This window comes from Pogona vitticeps, chromosome 3 (assembly GCF_051106095.1).
Source record: "Pogona vitticeps strain Pit_001003342236 chromosome 3, PviZW2.1, whole genome shotgun sequence".
Classification (NCBI taxonomy): Eukaryota; Metazoa; Chordata; class Lepidosauria; order Squamata; family Agamidae; genus Pogona; species Pogona vitticeps.
In genome coordinates, this window is record NC_135785.1 from 219,978,473 (window position 1) to 219,999,577 (window position 21,105).

The 21,105-nt window shown below is 41.6% G+C and overlaps 1 long non-coding RNA gene across 1 annotated transcript in view; it reads left to right on the top strand.

Moving 5' to 3' along the window:
- Positions 1-21,105, top strand: part of LOC110088711 (uncharacterized) — a 72,132-nt gene that overhangs the window by 23,094 nt on the left and 27,933 nt on the right. The window contains exon 2 of the long non-coding RNA XR_013543284.1: positions 17,341-17,571. This is a non-coding gene — a long non-coding RNA (uncharacterized LOC110088711). The remainder of the gene's footprint in view (positions 1-17,340; positions 17,572-21,105) is intronic.

Below are 21,105 nucleotides of genomic sequence, written 5' to 3' on the forward strand. Positions count from 1 at the left end.
TTACAGCCATCCTTCCATCCACACACACAGAACGCCACCATTTTGTTCTTCTGCTTGGTGGTCCAGAGCCAAATCTGGGAAGAGCAAGGGAAAGAGAGCACTCATAAAGACTAGGCTTGGTTCTTTTGCAGCCTGCACTTGTAACACAAGTATTGTATTTACTTCCAACACTCCAATCATGCAGAGAAAAGAAGAAGAACTGGGGAAAGTGAGATAGCTATGCTCCATACGATTATAACTATTTTATAGGATACTCTTTGAAACTGTGCCAGATTTGTCATTGAACTCATGTCACTGAACCTAGTGGAGGGTTCCCCCCACCCTTTTTAAGCTGTTGCTTCAGCTACCTCAAGGGGTGCAGGCTGGCAAAGTACCTCCCGCTGAGGGGCAGAAGTAACAGTGTGTAGCAGTGAAAAGAGAGGGAAGGGAGTGGGTGGCGGTGGAGCAGAGAAACAGAGCTGCGCCAAGGGAGAGAGGCAAAGCAAATGCAGAGTTCTTCAAAGAGGAACATCAAAGTACTGAGGAAGAGCTGAGAGTGACAGATCTAGTTTAAAGAGCCATCTATCTCCCAGCTCTTGCTATGTAAATTATGCTCACTTGCTGAAGAAATTGCTAATACGTTTTCAAACCAGTTTCTCATTGCACTGACTTTTTCATTGATATTGAAAGGAATGTTATAGTAGGTCAGGCCCATTGTGACTGACAAAAGCTTGAATTTGGCTGTTCAGGGTGCAGCCAACAGGCAGTGGAAATCATCATCAGATGTTTGCTTAAAGCTCAATTATCTGTTGTTTCAGCTATTGAGTAAGAGCTTAGATAAACCTAAAACCTGCTGGAAGGGGTATCTACCTGGGAGGAAACTCCCTGCCCACCTGGGATATTTTTTGCTGGCTATTGTGTTTCTTAAAATTCAAAACTTAAAATTGCAAGGACAGGGAATAAAATAAAAGTAAAAGGTGAAAGACATAGGGTCAGATGGCTGAATGCAGTTTTTCAGTAACTGTCACATAGAGACAAAGAAAACTACTACAACATCCAGTGCAAAGAAACAGAAGTCAACAACAGAAGGTGGGGAAAAGATCTCTTCCAAAAGATCAAAGAAATCAGAGGGAAATGCAAGCCTAGATTAGAAATGCTGAATGAACAATGGGGAAACATGCTATCTGACCAGCAGAAAATAAAGAGAATATGGAAACAGTTTAGTGCAGACCAGTGCAGAAGGGATAAAAGGATGGCAGACTCCTTTGAGAAGGAATCCTATCATGCAGTTCTAGAAAGTGAAGTGAAAGCTTCTCTGAAAGCATAGGGAAGAAATAAATTAGGAGTATACAGGATACTAATAGAACCGTTTCAAGCCGCAGAGACCAAATCTGTCAAAATCCTAACAAGAATATACTAACAAATATAGAAAACAACACAATGGGCCACAGACTGGAAACATTCAATGTACATTCCAATCCAAAGAAAGGAGATGCAAAGAGTGCAATAACAATAGAACCACTGCTTTGATGTCTCATAACAAGCAAAATGATATTCAGCGTGCTGCAACAAAAGCCTTCATCTTATCTGGAGCAAGAAACGCCTGATGTTTGAGCTGGATTCCTAAAGTAAGAGGCACTCAAGATCACTTTGCAAATATCCATTGGCTACTGAACAGCACCAAAGAATTTCTGATCAGTCTATGCCTTATAGACTATAGCAAAGTCTTTGACCTTGTAGATTATTAGAAACTATGGATTTTAATGAAAGAATTGGGTAAGCTTCAGCCCTTTATTTTCTTGATGCATGACTTGTATTGTGAACAAGAACCTGCAGTTAGGACAGGATATGAAGAGTCTGAATGGTTTCCTATAGGCATTGATGTCTGACAAGGGTATATTTTATCCCCTTATCTGTTCAATTTGTATGCAGAACATATTGTATGGAAAGCCTACAGTCAGATGAAAGAGTTAAAATTGGTGGAAGAAACATCAATAATTTAAGATATGCAGATGACACCATCCTACTGGACACAATGGCCTTATAGGCCCCTTCCAACTCAATTATTCAGTGATTTTACTGACAGCAGCAATGACTTGAAATGACTTTTAGTGAATGTGAAAGAAGAAAGTGGCAAAGCAAGACTGTTAAGAAGACAAAAATCATGACTAAAGAAGAACTACAAACTTTAGCATTTACAATGAAGAAACTGAAATAGTTCATAGATTTTGTATACCTTGGTTTAATAATCAATCCTAATGGAGACTGCAGCCAGGAAATCAGAAAACTGAGACTAGAAAGGGCAACAATTAAGGGATGAGAAAAGATCACCAAGTGTAAGGATGTGTCACTGGAGACCAAGACCAAGATCATCCACGTTCTTGTATTTCCAGTCAAGAATGAAAGCTGGACAGTAAAGAAAGCTGGGGGGAAATGATTCATTTGAAATATGGTGTCAGATGAGAGCTTTGCAGATACCCTGGACTGCCAGAAAGACAAACAGGTGGATCCTAGATCAAATGAACTCTGGAGGTAAAAATGCTAAAGCTGGGGCTGTCTTACTTTGAGTACATCTTGAGAAGGCAGGATTGTCTGGAAAAGACAATTGTGCTGGGAAAGGTTTAAGGCAGCAGGAAAAGAGGATGACCTGATACAAGATGGATTGATTCCCTAAAGGAAGCCATAGGCTTGAGTTTGCAAGACCTCAGCATGGCAGTTGAAGACAGGACCTTTCGGATACTGCTCATTCATAAGTGTTGTGAGTCTGAGGCAACCTGATGGCATACAACAACAACAACAACAACAAACAACAACATTTCAATTTCTTAATATTTCCTACATTTTGGAATAAGGTTATGATTCTGTCTTTAGACAGCAAAAGAACAACAATCATAGTATCATAGAATAATAGAGTTGGAAGGGGTCATGAGGCCATTGAGTCCTACCTCCTGCTCAAGGCAAAAATCCAAATCAAACTATATCCAACAGATGGCTGTCTAACGTTCTCTTGAATGCCTCCAGCTTTTAAGTGCTCACTTGAAGTAATGGGTTCCGTTGTCGTACAGCTCTAACGGTTAAGAAGTCAGTACAAGACTCCTGGACATGGGGCAGCTCTGCAGGTGCTTATGAAGGGAATGTTTTTCCCCACACTTAGTTGTGTATGCAATGGACCACTGATCTTACTAGTTAGAAGTGCATAATTTAAATTCACTGCATGATTCCAAAGTGTCTAGTTATCTGTAGAGATGACTAATCATGACAAAATGTTTGCCTATTTAATCAAATATTTCTTTCCATTATGGAAAAATGTGCAGCAGCAACCCAACATAAAATGCCATTTTAGAAATACAACATATTCCTTATTTAAATTTATGTCTCACAAAGAGCCCTAGTTTGTTACCCCCACTTTAAACCAGCAAAAAATAACATGATGAACTATCTTGGTAGGGTTAATGACATGTTTCAATATTCTGCTGGATCATTTGTACTTCTAATCTTCCTAGCCATTCCCCTACTCTGCTATTGGCTTATGCTGAACATTGGTTTCATGCCACAGTTAAATACTGTTTTAGAAGAGATTGCCGTGTTAGTGTGTGCCAGCATATCAGGCAGGAACAAAAGAAAAAAGAAGAAGACAAAAACATGGTGGCACCTTAAAAATTAACTGCCATGTTTTAATGTGTGCTTTCATGGACTAGTCCACTTCCTCAGACATAAGAGTGGGACTACATGACAAATATTTATACATTGGTCCAAATCAGATTGAAGAAGTGGACTTGTCCATGAAAGCTGACATTGACATATAATACTTAGTCTTTAAGGTGCCACAATGTTCTTCTCTTCTTTATTTTTTTTTATTTTTCTTCTGTTTCTGCCTAATAAGCTAAATGCTGCTGTTTCATGCTTAGTCTGAATCCATCTACATTAGAAATGTACTCTTATTCTGTCAGCTTGGCATTGACAGTGCATACTGTTACAACAACATGAAAACCACAATCAACCCTTGGCATAGTAGCATGAGCTCCTAATGCCACTTCTGACTTCATATGTATTTGATTCATAGTGTACATTCCCTGTTGGTATGTTGACATGTCAACACGATGGTAAGAGAGCATGATATTATCAAGAATTATCACAACAGCCCTCAGCAAGCACCTCCATAAAGGAGGTGAGTGTGTCCTGTGGCACATGAGACAGAGAAGGCCCTGGCAGTCTTGCATATAATCCACAGAGTCCCTTAACATACCAGAGTGTAAACGATAGACTTTATGTCAGCATGACCAAAGAGGAAGGGGGGAAGGAAAAAGGAGAAGCAAGAAAGGAGAAATAAGACTAGCATAGAAAGTAAGGCTAGCATATAATAAATTCTGATAGGAACCAAAGTGTTTGCATCTGCCAGGGAACATATTGCAATTTATTTTCTTGGCTGGGCCTGCATAACCTATGAGAGCTTTGGCTGGCTCTGTGCAAGCTTTGTTCAAATATTGGTTTGTTATTCCGAAGAATTAGCTGTGCAGCCAAACCTCTCCTCTCTGGTATCTGATCACGAGCCCATTTATAGCCACCTCTCATGCCTTTGTCCCTTCATTTTGGTTTTCATTCTGATTGCTCGGGCAGAAGTCTTTCAAAGATCTTCATGCCAAGAAGCAAAAAAATAATAATGTTAATTTCTCTTAATGTGTGTTTTGACTCCACAGTAAAAATGGGAACAACTGGACTGAAGCAACTGGTGCCTCTTTCTGGTGAGAAGGAGATTCTGTTTCTGATCTGTTGATGCATGAGTATTTATAGAACACTTAAGTTCAAAAATTTCAAAGAATTGTACAAAATTAACATATATGCACAGTACACTAATCACAGTTCATAGTAGACAAATACAAAAATGCAAAACATGTGCTCCGTGAGAGAGAGGTAAGGTTGGACATGGCAGGAAAAGTTTGCATAAACAGAAATATTATCAACTGGCACTTGAAACTAGAAAGTGTAGGAGTCCATAAGGGCATTCCCCACAGGGAGCACCACAGCACTGAATGCCCTGCTCTGAACTACCACGCAGCAGACCTGAAGAACATGTGACACCACCAGGAGGGCCTCTGCAATTGATCTTAAGGATCAAATGGGCACATAAACAAGTATTCCTGTTCCCTAGAGCAGTGGTTCTTAACCTTTGTTACTTGGATGCTTTTGAACTGCAACTCCCAGAAACCCCACTCAGGACAGCTGGTGGTGAAGGCTTCTGGGAGTTGCAGTCCAAAACTCCTGAGTAACCCAAGGTTAAGAACCAGTGCCCTAGAGCAGAGGTCCCCAACCCTGGGCCTCCAGATGTTCTTGGACTTCAGCTCCCAGAAATCCTGACCAGAAGAGGTGGTAGTGAAGGCTTCTGGGAGTTGTAGTCCAAGAACCTCTGAAGGCCCAAGGTTGGGGATCACTGCCCTAGAGGATAGCAAGACAGGGCATACAGAGAGGAGGAGGAGGTCTCCCTGCAACCTTTCTACACAATTATCTTCATGGGGGGAAAGTCCACCCAAGGGTTAAAGTCTAGAATACATTACTCCACAGCCAGCTAGATCAGAAACAAGAGAGGCAGGGTTGCTGGCTATGGCTTTCACGTTTTTGTGCTGAAAATGAGGATGAGAAATTGCAGCCCAGAGGGTCAATTTTTCAGGCATTTTGCAGTGGCTGAAAACAGGGGTTCAGAATGAAAGCGTCTCCTGAGCCATTGCTCTAACCTCAACACTGCAATGTTGTAATAAGGTGCCTTTTATGTAAGTGACCTATTTTCCAGGGAAGCCAGTTCTCCGAGAGGGGAATTGAAAAATGACTACAGCAGCAGTTTTTAACTTTAATATGTTTTCATTTTCTGTGAGCAACAAGCAGCTGCTGTACCCGCAGGACTTGAGGAACTGTCTGGTTTCATAAATGGAAATCTCCCCCCTCATGGCCAACTGAGGGATGCGAAAGAAACAGATAAACAAAATGTGGGCATTGCTCTGTGCAACCCTTTGCTATACAGGTTTCTCTTAGCAGAGATCTCCCACAGGGAGGGAAAAGGTTGTTTCCCTGTTGTCTCAATGGAAAGAAGTAAGAACCTTACAGGAAGGTTATAAGGAGTTACAAGTACAGGTCATACCCTTCAAGAGAAGGGTGAACAAAAGAAATGACTACACTGGTCCTGTGGAAGGGAGATGGGACTGGGTGATGCTTGAATGAAAAGAACAAAACAAAGAGGCTCTTGATGGAATCTACAAGCCTACTAGTCATATTTGGTTCTGAATTAAGTTGTTAGCTCCATACATCTTTCTGCTTCAAAGTGTGCTAAAGTAGTGGGGTTGAACTAAGCAAGATGGCAGTTTCATAATTAGGAATGAAGAAGAAGCAAAGGGCATTTTGCTATTCTCCAACAAGATCTTGCAGGTCTCAAAACCGGAAATCACCTAGCTTTTGTTTGGTGATTGGTCATCAGGAGGAAAACAGTGGCTCCCATTTTCACCTTGATTATGCAAACATGGCAGTCTCAAAGACTTTGGAGGTATAAGGTTTTCTAATTGCTGGAAAAATGTCACCTTCTGAGCTTGAGGACTCTCCAACTCATTCTGCTGAACAGGGTTCCAGGTACCTGTGCTGACGTCCTGTTCTGCAAGACTCTCTCTCCTTCTCACTTCAAGAAGAGTTCCAAGAGATTTCACTGGGATATTGTATTCCTATATCCACTGCCTATGGAAGGGTACAAGGTGATGCTCCTTCCCTATTGCATGTGCAATATGTTTTAAAATAGCAATAGAGTCAGACTTCATACTGTCAATGGGATAGAGTCCTCCTCATGCTGAAACAGCAACAACCTTGGAGAAATTACTTTTGGATGATTACTCCCGGAATTCCTGAGCCATTGGTTGTACTAATATAAGAATTTTTGGAGCTGTAGTCCAACAACAACTTTTTCAGGCTCTGTGAGCAGGCCAATTGGTGGCATAAAAGCTCTGACCTCCCTGGCAGAGAAAAACAGCAGGGGAGTCCACCAGGTATAGGTGAGATGCCATCAAGATTGACTCTCAACATGTGCTGCCTGAGCCAGTCTTTTCACTTTGCCCAATGGTAGGGCAGGTTAGCCAAATCCTTTGTTCCAGTTCTCTACTAAAAACTGGTGTGTGTGTGTGTGTGTGTGTGTGTGTGTGTGTGTGTGTGCGCGCGCGCGCGCACCCACGCACGCGCGCACGCACCCACGCACGCGCGTGCGCACACTCCCCCAAATTCAAGTGTTATTCACAGGTTTTCCTATATAAGCAAAAGGCTGTCTGAATTATGGAGGTAATAGTTACCTTTATTAGAAATGAGGAACATTTCTTACCTTCAAATCTTTATTTCATGATTATTTAAAAGCTTTCTCCCACCTGTGGGATGTGCCTCAGGCTACACTGATAAATTGCCATCTTATGAAAACTATCCCAGGCTAGTAAACAGTTACTTTTGGTCTTAAAATAAAAGCACCTTTAATTTGAAATCTAGTGGTTTGTTTTGTTTTTTAAATGATAGAAGTGCACATTAAAAATGTGAATAGGGAGGGAATAAGTTGTTTTGGAGAAAAGAAATAAAATCTCAATGCTTGTTGCTTCATTTTAGTTCAAGAGTGTTAAACTATAAGAATATCAGGTTCCATATATTTATATGCAAAACCATAAATCTAGCAATACCCACAATTTGTTACATTAAACTATGTTGGATTAGCCAGAAACTGGAACTTTCCATTCTCCTCCAGGGTATGGAGTGTGTGGAACGTGCACTGTCACATTCTATCCACCAAAGCATTGCTGCATGTACCCACCTTGAGTCTTTTCTACCTTTTTAAAAAAAGTCTCTGGTTCATGAATGTGGGATATTGTATTCCTATATCCACAATTCAAAATGCCAGGAAATGGCCCAATATTGGTGCACAATATTGTGCCCCGTTGCCATGAGGAAAAAGGATCCCAAACTTATATAGTAAGGAGCAGCCTAAATGTTGACAACACCAATGGCAGTAGTCAAGATGGTCTATAAGATACCCTCTTCTGCTTGCCACTATTCACAAAGTGACACCAACCAGGGGAAAATCCCAGAAGGGGGACTCCTTTTTAATCTGTTAACCACTTCTCACCTAAACACAAAGGCAATTGCCATGACCGTTTTTTGAAAGTGTGAATGATAAATATTTGGGCAGGAAACCTGAGAAAGATAGCTGTAATGGATCAAAAGCTCTATGAACACGTGTGCATGTTTTCCAAAAGATATCCTTTCACCATTAGAAATACAGTATATAAAATAGATGAGACATGGGAGTTAGCAGATTGTCATTGAAAACTGAGGTCAAAAACATTAATACTGTGTAAAAGAAAGACAGTGAAGAAAGTCAGGAACAAAAATCAACTCATTTGAAAGGTGGTGTTGTAAGAAAGCACCCACAGACAGCCGGAAAGGCAGAAAAGCAGGTGCTCAGTCAAGCCAAGCCAGAACTCTCACTAGAGCAAATGGCTACCCTACCATGCACATAAAAGGAGGATATAGAACTGACCAGAAAATATAATATTTTTTTGAAAATGTGGTGCAGGGTGCAGTTGAGAAAGAGCTAAAATGAGACTGGTTAATCCAATAAAGGAATCTACAGTTGTCAGGGTAGTGGTGATACTAGGGTCTCTGGTGAAAAAAAAGGCAGCTTGGAATGTTATCTCTGTGGCCATCCTGGTTTGGATGTTCTGAGAACTGTAGTGTGAAAGCAACTTTCCTTAGCTACCAGATCCCATCTCCCAAGTTGTTTCTATTGTGCTTGCCCTAACATAATTTGAACCAAAGCTATTCTGCAGGACAGTAATGACAACATGTTTCAAAATGTCATTTTTACAAATGTGTAAACATATGTGTTCTTTGATCTTTCAAATCCAGTCAACGTTGTGACACAAACAGGCTGTTTATCTTGCTAAAACTACTAAAATAGTCACATATTACTAAGATCTATTGTCCATACTGGCTGGAGTTCATGGACGTTGTAGTACCAAACATTCCAAGGGAATTGGGCTAGGAAATAATGATCTAGATCAGGGGTCTCAAACATTTGTGGCCCCCCAGATCATAGTTTGTGGCCCTCGCCTTGCCTGCCCCCCCAAAGCGCCCACACATCCTCTGCTGTCAAGAGTAAAAAAAAAAAGCCTTGCCTCGCTCGCCGGCTCTCTCCCAAGACAGCACCTATTGCACCCTCCATCCAGAACTGCAGCCTGCCAGCCAGCCCACCTGTCTGTCGGCTAAGGAAACTCCTGGGCGGCTTCCTCGGGCTCTTGCACCACTTGGCGGAAAATCTGATGCAGCCCAGCCTCACCCAGACTCTACCTCTAGCGGCCCCCAGGTAAATTGAGTTTAAAACCCCTGATCTAGATCCTGTGAAAATACCTGTAATCTCCAAGATTGTTGCCCACTGAAAAGTATTCAGAAATCCAGAATTTTAACATGCTTGAGACTAGCCTGTAACATGTCTACCTAAGAGCAAAAGGTAGCAACAAGACAAGAGTTTGTGAACTGTCTAAATGAGGCCTTATTCCATTTCTTCAAATGTTTTTCTCCCCTGAGTTTCTAAACAATTAAGAATATCAATACCACTTGAGATAAAGCCCACCAGTATTCATACAAGTTTATCTACATTCAGAACAGATAGATCTAGAAGCAAAGCAGTGAGGTTTCATATCTACTGAGCTAAGCATAGGTGGAGTCCAAGAAACATGCATAAAAGATCTTCTGTTGTTTCTCAGTAATTAGACTTGCTGTCCATCAATAGATAAACCAACACCTAAATGACATTGTGAGACTGAAGGCAGATCCATCCACATCTCTATCCAAGCACCATCCCTTCCTCTTAGGCCAGGTGAAGAAACCAAGCCTGGAAGGGCCAAAATAGAATGGAGGGTAATGACACCTGTGGGCAAAAGGGAAGAGTCAAGATCTTAGAGTGAAGCAAGAAGAAAGATAAATGAGGTGACAGGACAGTTAGAGAAGGCCAAAGTGAAGATGAGAAAGATGACAGGTCTATCAGAAAAGGCACAAACAGAAGTAGGAGTCAGGGCAAGACTGTTAGAAAGAGTGGGAGGAGGGGAGAAGGAACAGCAGAAAGGGGAGGAGAAAGAGGTAATATATAAAGGGGACAGATCAGAGGGAGTGGTAAAAGCTGGGAAAGCAGATTCCAAGAAATGACCTAAAATGCTACACCCAGGATCAGAATATATCTGGTTGGAAAACCCCTGGGCTCATCAATTTGGAGTAGTTGATGGTGCCTAAGGCAGAGGCCGAGAGGAGGCGGCGAGGGGTTAAGCCAGTCAAACCCTCTTATTGGGGCAAAAAGGAAGCAAGAGAGTGGGGTCGAGGATAAGGAAGGAAGAGGCCAAACTGGCCAGAGAGAGGTGAGGGAAGACAGGATGGCAGAGGGGCCTGTATATCAAGAGGGATACCAGAATGGACCTTGGAGGTACTCGGATGTGAGAGAGGACTCCAGCATGCTCAAGACACCCAGAAACCCCAGAATGCCCAAGTTGCCGATACCATTCAAACCCCCTCTAGGGTTTGAACTAGACTTGGGGAAGAATATAAAACGAATTGCAATATTCAACGGATATCACTGACTCATCAGATATTCATTGCTTTGTATTCTTGAGGTCCAGAGACCCTGACGAATATGAAGCAACAAATATAACCCTTTTATATTTGTCCCTTCATCTATCAGGCTTCCCCCCTCTTCCTATGCCCAAGCGGGCATAGGAAGAGGAGGGAAGAGGAACCCAAGCGATCCCCCAACCTTTGCAACGACAGGTGGCTGGGGGGATCACTTTGATCCCACTTTGATCCTTTACCTCCTCTTCCTATGCCCCCATGGGATCCCTCCTCTTCCTATGCCCTCAAAGGGATCAAAGCGATCCCCCAGCCCTGCTGTCTTTGCAAAGGCAGCAGCACCGGGGAATCACTTGGTTCCCCTTTCCCTACTGTTCCTATGCACCTGTGGCAAAGGAAGAGGAGGAAGGGATTAAAGCAGGATCAAAGTGATCCCCCAGCCCCTGCATGGAATAGGAAGGCTGTGGGGGCCATGTTTTTTTTATATAGCTAGATAGCCCCATGGGCTGTCTCTCTAAAAAAAAAAAAAGAGAGAGAGAGAGACCCGGAAAACCAACAAATTGATTCGTGGTTTGTTGGCCACTGGGGGGCAATTCCTGGGTCATCGATGACCCACGAACTCTTAACTGTCTAGTTTGGACAGTCAAGAATCTGACGTTGTTTACCCGTTTGTAGAACAAGACATCAACCCTTTTCACATGCCACTGCATGAGGAAGAGAGACAGTTTATTTATTTATTTGTTTGTTTGTTTGTTTGTTTGTTTGTTTGTTTGTTTATTTAATATCCCACCTATCTAGTCGGTTAAGACCACTCTAGGCGGCTATGAGTTAATTTTATATATTTTATATGAGTTAATTTTAATAGCTTTTTGGAATTATCTGAAATAAATGTTGTTAACTTGAATCTTGGGACGTGGTGGCGCTGCGGGCTAAACCACAGAAGCCTGTGCTGCAGGGTCCGAAGACCAGCAGTTGTAAGATCGAATCCACGCGACGGAGTGAGCGCCCGTCGCTTGTCCCAGCTCCCACCAACCTAGTGGTTCGAAAGCATGCAAATGCAAGTAGATCAATAGGGACCACCTCGGTGGGAAGGTAACAGCGTTCCGTGTCTAAGTCGCACTGGCCATGTGACCATGGAAGATTGTCTTCGGACAAAACGCTGGCTCTATGGCTTGGAAACGGGGATGAGCACCGCCCCCTAGAGTCGAACACGACTGGACAAAAATTGTCAAGGGGAACCTTTACCTTTACCTTTAAATTGAATCTTGAGAACATGCCTTTATTGGAGGAAACTCCCAAAGATAAAGGAAAAGAACTGATAGGAAGACAGAACCCTCACAGACATCTTTCCACCATTAGCTGAAACCTTCTTCTTATTTCCCAGACTCACTCCAACCTCTCAGTTAAAGTTGCTATCCTGTTACAATCAAATTCAGATGCCAGGATAGTACTGGCCTACCTCTCAGGGGCATCATACACTGTTCTACCTCAGTTGGGCTACTTTGCAACACTGTTGTAACATGTACTCTTTCAGCCACAGACCTGGTCCTTGCAATACCAGTAAAATACTGATGGGTTTTATTAGTGTTGCCATCTGTTGCCATCTGCAGTGTTGCTGGGAAGATACAATAATACCTCCTACAAGAGTCGGTTGTGTGTATGTGGTGAGGGGAATATACGGACACTGAGTCATGTTATCTTATAGTGTAAAATTTATGAGCAGATTCAGGAATGGCTCATTAAACCTAGTATTCCTTCCTTAGATGGCAGAGATAGAAAGGAGTGCCTACAGAAGCTTTTGGTGGATAAGAATAAAGAGGTAACAAACAGAGTGGCCAAATTTGGCTGGCTGGTGATAAAACTATGGGATAACTGGCTAAATAACAAGGATAGAATAGGAAGAACTAGATACTGTGTGTGGTATAGTATATAATGCTGATTAAAGCCTATATAGTTTATCACATGTAAAACCTTACTATTGTTATATCATTTTATTGTGCATGTTAATGTATATGTATATGTTCAATGGCCAGTAGTTATAATAAACTTTTATGTCATGGGAATACCTCATACTTCATCTGAAGACCCACATGAAATGACTTGATTCTTAATACTGAAACTATATTTTAATCTTTTTGTATTTTGTATTTTGTTTTTAACCCAGCATTCTAGAGAATGTATTATATTTGTACTTTTTAATCTGCTAGCATTATGTCTGCTCAGCTGGCACCGTGCTTGTGTATATATTATTATTGTACTTATGTTTTAAATTGGTGGAATTTGGATGACCAAAGTGGTCAAAACAATAAAGACTGAACTGAACTGGTGGGTTTTATCTGGGCTTTATGTACATACATATTAAAGAAATAAGCAAATAAATGAATAAATATTCTCTTAACTGGCTATGTATGTCTCCTGCATGGGACAGGTTGGGTAAAATTATTGTAAACATCTATTATAGGCACCCAGAATAATTCTTTGCTACCAGATTCAAACACAACCTGTCATCATTATCTCAGAAGGCATTCTAACTGCGTGCTATGTAAGAACCAGTTTGTAAAGCAAGACTTAAAACATTTTCTAAAACTAATGTTTTTGTGCAGCCATGTGTATATTGCTATACGTGTTATATTATATCTATAGTTTATTTCTGATTTGATTTTAATGAACTGAGACTCTTAAATGTTTGCAAAGTTGTGCAACTTTGCCTCTGGTTTATTTTCTTGGGGTTTTATCACTGATGCAAATCCAGTGGCTGTTACTTTAATTCAAGCCATGGCTAATGCTATCCTTTAATGTTCTTGACTTTCAGCCAGGGAGCTGATTGCTGCTTCCTCTGTTTACTGACTTCCTCTCCTATCATTTGCAAGTCTAAATAAGCTGCATACTTATTATTAGCTTGCCGTGTGAGAAAAGCCATATCCCCTTTGGGACCCACAAACACTCCTTTTTATGCTTTATTCTTAAAGAAATTTCTCGTACAAGAGAGCCAAAGAAAATCAACAAATGCAACTCAAAATACTTTTGCTTCATCACACAGAAATAAAATGAAGTCACTCTAAAATGAATTCTACAGGTACGACAAGAAACAATTAGAGAGGGGAAGAGGCTCTGTCCACTTGAGCCATCTTCCCAGTCAGAACTTGGAAAAGTTAGCACTCGAGTTAATTTGTCACACCTACCTTGAATGCTGGAATAAGATCACTGGTGTTAACTGTTTTGGTGAAAAATCTGAAATTAATCCATGTTGTTAAGTAAGTTGACTCTGACTGTGTGGACTGCAGCAAATTATGGCAAGTCCTTAAAGAAATGGGAGTGCCTGACCACCTCATCAGCCTCCTGAGAAATCTATACGTGGGACAGGAAGCAACAGTTAGAACTGGATATGGAACAACTGATTGGTTCAAAATGGGGAAAGGAGTACAACAGAGCTGTATATCGTCTCCCTGCTTATTTAACTTATATTCAAAATATATTATGCGAAAGGCAGGACTGGATAAATCCCAAGCTGGAAGTAAGATTGCCAGAAGAAATACCAACAACCTCAGATATACAGATGATACCACTCTGATGGCAGAAAGTGAGGAGGAATTAAGGAACCTCTTAACGAGGGTGACAGAGAATGGAAAAAGTGGTCTGAAGCTCAACATCAAAAAAACTATCCCATCACCTCTGGGCAAATAGAAGGGGAAGATATGGAGGCAATGACAGATTTTACCTTCTTGGACTCTACGATCACTGCAGATGGTGACAGCAGCAACAAAATTAAAAGATGCCTGCTTCTTGGGAGGAAAGTGATGACAAACTTAGACAGCATCTTAAAAAGCAGACGCATCACATTGCCCACAAAGGTCCACATAGTCAAAGCTATGGTTTTTCCAGTAGCGATGTATGGAAGTGAGAGCTGGACCATAAAGAAGGCTGACCACTAAAGAATTGATGCTTTTAAATTGTGGTGCTGGAGGAGACTCTTGAGAGTCCCCTGGACTGCAAGGAGAACAAACCTATCAATTCTGAAGGAAATCAACCCTGAGTGCTCACTGGAAGGACAGCTCCTGAAGCTGAGGCTTCAATACTTTGGCCATCTCATGAGAAGAGAAGATTCTCTGGAAAAGACACTGATGTTGGGAAAGTGTGAAGGCAAGAGGAGATGGGGACGACAGAGGATGAGATGGATGGACAGTGTCATCAAAGCTACAAACATGAATTTGACCCAACTCCGGGAGGCAGTGGAAGACAGGAGGGCCTGGCGTGCTCTTGTCCATGGGGTCATGAAGAGTCGGACATGACTTAACGAGTAAACAACAACGCTCATAACATCTTAGTTTCATTTTTTTAAAAGAAAAGAATTAGTGTTACTAAAAGCAATGACCCTCAATGGGGACAAATCTAAGCACATTTACATAACAAGTTAATCATTACATAGTCCATCCATGTCACTGGCATTTAATAGTCTAAATAACAAATTTTAAAATTGTTGTAAATAATTAGCAAATAATGGCTGATAAATAATAAATAATGTTACAGAGCAAGTATTCTGGATATCCCTACATAGAAAATTACCATAGGCTCATTTTATGGAAATTGGTGTCCTTTGGTTTTTGGAGAAGCCTTGCCTCTTCTTTGGGGATGCCAAACTCTAAGCAAGCCTATATCCTCTGGGCAAGGTGTCCAACGCAGGTCATCTGTCTTTGGAGAATTAATCTAAAGCAGCGAAATATTCCTGTTCCACATTCTTACTGTCATCCATCGGCATTTCTCCATCTTCTTCATCTAGCTATGAATACAGCCAAGGAGAAAACTGCTTTATTACTTTCAACTTCTCTTTCAAGCTGGATCTCTGAGCTGTAACCCTCCTGACCCTCTTCCGACTAATTTGTACTCTACCTTGGTGATTTGTGCTTCCATTTCTTATGATTGCCTGTTTTAAATTTCAGTACATTTGAAAGCTCCTCAGGCAGACAGCCTAGTTTCTTCAAATCTCTCACACTTTTCTTTGTTGGAATTTTTTGCAAGTGTGCCTCTCATATGTGCCCAATTCCCCTGAACTCTGGCCTCTGATGAATATTACTCACCATAGGGTGTCACCCAGCAGTTCTGGAAGATGGGTGAAATCAGCTTTCTTACATCCAGAGCGTAGGTCCTCCTAGAATCCAGAGATAGCCTTGCAATAGTTATCTTGCATTATCTGCACTGAATTATTTCAACTTGTCAGATGTAGGTCTGCCCCCAGAGACAATTTGAAAATGTTACTTTGTTCAAAACAGGATGTCCAGACTGTTATTCTCTACTTTAACCTTGTGTATTGACTCAATAAAGTAATCATGGTCTTGGGTTGGTAAGACCTGATCAGGGCTGTTAATGATAACACCATTTGAAAATCACTAGCTGGAGAAATCTACCATGACAATGCATGCATCTTGTCTTTGGGGGCAGAAGCAGCATGATACTCCAAGAACTCATCCCATAAAAACAAGTAGGTTGTCCTCATAATTACATCAGTTTTGTGCCAAAGAGCTCATCCAAGTTTAAGCTCAGGGTGTGGCTGCCTCATTATGACTTCATTATGACTAATGAACAGGATGGGAATACTTCCCATGGAATCCAGCAAGGTCTGAATCAAAACCAAGATGCATTGAAATTGGAATCACACTGGCATAATAAAATTTATTGCTCCATTTATTGCTGAGAGAACGGGTAATTATCACCTTACTGTCCACAGAAATTTTCAGAACTCATGAATGCTTAATAGAGTTTCAGTGACTGCATCATAGAAAACTGTAATTTCTTAGACAGGAATATGAACATTGGGAAGGTCATTGTGGGCATTATGACTCCTATGTTATGATGTTCACAGGATGGATGCCAAGGGGAAACTACATTTCTTAGGACTCTTGGCATGTTAATCACAGCCATAGTGAAACACCAGGTGTAAAGGAGAGTAGAAAGGGAGAACCCCTTTCCTGCTGTAACTGATGAAGCAGCAGGTGCTTCAAGAAAGGTTAACAAGGCAGTTTAGAGGAGAGCTTTCCAGATGATGACCTCAGGATGTAATGGGATGTCATATGCTCTGTGATTGTGACCATAATATTTCAGGGGAAATATTGTGGATTTGATGTATTCGTGAAGGCTTTCACGGCCAGGATTTAATGGTTGTTGTGGGTTTTTCGGGCTCTTTGGCCATGTTCTGAAGGTTGTTCTTCCTAACATTTCACCAGTCTCTGTGGCCGGCATCTTCAGAGGACAGCACTCTGTGCTCTGGTGTAGTTGGCTTGAGAGTGCAGTATTTGTGGCTGTGAGATAGGCTTTTGTCTTTTTCTGTAGATGGGTGATTAGCGTGTCTTGTTGTGGGTGTATTGTTGTGCTCCTTAAAAGAGACTGGAATTAAAACAACACACAAGCAGCATTAAACATTACAAAATGTGGAAGTATTAAAATCACCATATTTTTATCATATACTTACTAATCTTGCGGGGGGGTAGTCTCCTCTCACTAAGAGTCAGTCAAAATAAATGGAAAATCATCATTTAGTTTTACTTTGCAGATAGCTAACAGCAGCCCATAATATCCCAACACCTTAGAGGGAGGAAGAACCGTTTCCAGTACCACAGTATGTGCAACCATTCATCACCCATCAGCCCACTCATTGCCTCCTTTACTACATCTCATTTAGCCCTTGCTCTTTCAAAAAGGGTAAAGATGTGTAAAGATGCTTTGAGCTGCTTGTGCTTCCTTACACAGAGGTGTGGCAGCTGGCAAGTGAGCAAGAAGAAGAGAGGAAGAGGCTCGGCAGCAAGGTGATGGCAGGGTGGCCTAGACAGTGATGAAGTGATCAAAGCAGCAGCAACAACAGGGCCCTAGTTATTCTGCCTAATGAGAGGACTCGCCCTGAAGATGGAAATGGTTGAGCACAATGACACAGAAAACATAGCCTGAGCCAGCATCAGAAGAAAAAACATCTGGTGAAACAGGGTACGTATATATATCAGACGGCTCACTTTTCAGAAGTATTGAAGCTGTATCTTTTTAATGAGTAATAGTTGCATGGCTGAGAGCAAATACTTTTGGAAGAACCATAGCTATGTTTTAACTTGTGCAATATTTCTCCATTAAAAGTGCAATGACATTGATTGTTCCTAAGCCACTAAAAGGCTCTAAAGCCATTCCCTTCCACCAGTCTTTTAACTGCCTTTGAAAAGTACATTTATAACATGCTAACAAAATTTATTGATGCACCAGCAAGGGAACACAGTATTTCACACGAAGGCAGCCAGAAAATATTTCATATTTCGATGAATGTCAAGATCTCCTTCCAAGAATCAGGTTGGCCTTGGCTTCACCTTGAACATGTATGTGAAGTACATATTGTCATATATCTGATTAAATTTCCTATACAGGTAACCGTGCAGAAATGCTATGTCACAGGGCAGTGACACAAACAACTCTTCTTTCACTGGAAAAGATAAACAGGCCTTCAAGCATTACTGCCCCCCCTTTTTTTCAAGGGACAAGGAATATGTGGCCACCTGCACAGATAAGGACTGCTGAGGAAACCAGGCAGGCCAGAAATCACTCAGATGGTTTTGAGTTCATCAGACAATCTAACAGTTAAGGCTGGGTCATGAACTGCATGTTGAGTTAAGCAGGGAATCCAGAATCATGGGACAGAGCAGTAGTAACCACAGGCAGGGTTAAGAAACAAGCTAAACATCACTGAAAAACAAATCAAAAGATAAGCAGAATGCAGGGGAAACAATCAAGTGTGTGGCTGGCCCTGCCATTAGGCTGGGTGAGGTGGTCACCTCAGGTGATTAAGCATTGGTTGTGGTGAGTGCACCGCTCCTTCATAAGCAAACGTAGATGTGAGGGGAACAGTGCTGCTATACATGTGCTACTTGATAAAGACAGGGGGGACGACAAGTAAATAAGAATGTCCATGGCTGCTGCCTCGTCTTTTCTTCACCTTCTCCTGCCTCTGCCCCCCGCCCTGGCCACTTCATTGGGGGCAGGACAGCCTCGCTCTTCCATTCACCTCACATCCAGGTCTCCTCACTCTCCGTGACAAAGACAGAGAAGAGGAACAGGAAAAGGTGGTTGCTTTGAAGAAAAGGCAAGTGGTGACCGGAATGATGAGTGAAGGCAGGCAGCACACTCAAGCAAGGCCACCTGTGCATGTTAGTCAAACCCGGGGCCAGAGGAGGAGAAGGAGGAGGCTTATTCAGCTGCACATCTCCCACCAAGACTCAGTGTTGTTATACAGCACAGGAAACGTCTTCCATATGGAAGTCTGTCCTTCCTCAGAGCCAAGGCTTTTTACCATTGCAGTGGTAAAGGGTGAGAGCACGAGAAGCTGCAGTCTGAACGCCATCCCTTTGCCAGTTTGCTTCAGAACCTGTAAATAATTTATTGATTTTATATGGCTAAAATGTAAGTCTCTTTTTTTTTTAACCCAACAAAAGCATAATGGCAGCAATTAAGCATTTAAACCTAATTTAATGTTCTCTGCGTAGCATTAGCAAGGTTCTCACATTATTCCTTTTTCATCATTATTGTGCCCTCTGCCTAAGAGGCCACAAGCTGGGCAGATTCCCCTTTATTGTTAAAGATCATTAGACATGGTAATTCCTCTGGCATTTAATTAAAAGAGAGGTGGGGAGTGGTGGGGATTGACTTATTCCAATCCAGGATTGAAGAAAGTCAAACAGCAATTGAAAAACTTAATTGGTGGGTAAAAGTCCATCTGCTTACTATGGACTGTAATACTGACCTCTACTTATTATTTCAAATACCGTCCCCAGTGGCTTTATAGTAATATATGATTTTGAAGGAAAGGGATACAACAGATGCTCTATCCTCCCTTGTTCTGTCAATTTAAAAAACCCTCTGAAATGTAGCATATTAATATGCAAACGTACTTGAAAGCAAATCCCACTGAGTTCAGTGGGTCTTTGGACCAAGTGGATATAGGATGTTGGATGCCTTCATTTTGAGTAGGCTCATTTTTCCAGTTGATACAGCAGAATATGTTTTTAGGTCTTGTAGGTACCTTGTAATAGACTAGAACACAGAAGATCTAGGTTCAGATCCCCAGTTGACCACCATGGAAACTCACTGGGGGTGTGGAACTGGTTAAACCCCTCCTTAAATATCTCACCTACCTTGAAATCCCTGTATGTGACACTATAACTCAGTTCCAACTTGATGGAACATAAGGCACAACACACAGGTAGCCTTTACACATCCTACTAGCCATTTTTTTTTTAAATCAGGAGATGTATGGAGTTTATAAAACACATCAATGTGTGTGATAACAAAGGGAGACACTGCTTCGGTGTGTATGCAAAGTGCAGATTCATTTTAGAATGTCATTCACTAGAAAGGTACAGAAGGCCCTCTCACCTGCTCTGTGCATGAATATTGGGCATTACAACCTACTTTTTATCCTCTAAGACAGTGGTTCTTAACCTTTGTTACTCGGATGCTTTTGAACTGCAACTCCCAGAAACCCCAGTCAGGACAGCTGGTGGTGAAGGCTTCTGGGAGTTGCAGTCCAAAACTCCCGAGTAACCCAAGGTTAAGAACCAGTGCTCTAAGAGGTGTTTTGATCCATTCCATCTCTTCCATCTGCACTCTGTGTTTGTTTCTACTTCTCCATTTTAAAAAAACAGAAACAAAACACATCATCATTGACAGGGTAGAATTGTAAATAGCTGTGACCTAGAGAGGCCAAGTTAAGCCATCCATTTTGATGAGACGATCCACTTTAACAGTGTGGCCAGAATCCCAGCAGGCAGTGATTGTTATTTGCATCCCCACAGCAAAAAGTGAAAAAAGAAAGGATCCTGATGCTCAAATTGCTTGACCTATCCAATCAAAGCCTGTACAGCAATTATTCCAAAATTACTCACACACGGACTTCTAATGGCGTAATAATATTTCTATGAAGCTTAGTAAACGAAGCTGAATGAAAGGAGAAAGGTGAGGACAGTCCAGAATGCAAAAAGGCTATCTAAGCAAAAAATGCAAGGCTTTCACTTGGCCCTACAGTTCTGCAAAAATGGCTGCAAGGGAATACTTAGCACATAATGATCTCATCTAAGCCCTCTGTATAGCTCTATGAACCAGCTGGCACCATGGCTGCAAGAGCATTTAGTGCCCAGGAGTTTCATCTGAGCCCTCCCTAATACCTCTGTGGAATATGCAGGGTGACTCTTGGACTTCATTGAGAGCATTCAGCTTTTACTTCAACAGCAGGAACTAAGTATACCAGTACTGTGTATTCTTCATGGACCATTTTAACCCTACAGATGCCAAATGAAATAAATACCCATTGAGCTGTTGCTCTACCTTGGGGGTGGGGTGGGGTTAAGAACAGCTCTTTGCTTTTTCTCATAGACACTTCACTGTGGAACAAATACTCGTGATTCTGTCCATTTTTGCATGTTTGTCCAAAGACAGAACACTTGTCTGTGATTAATTATTAACTTTGCCATCAGGTTGTCCCCC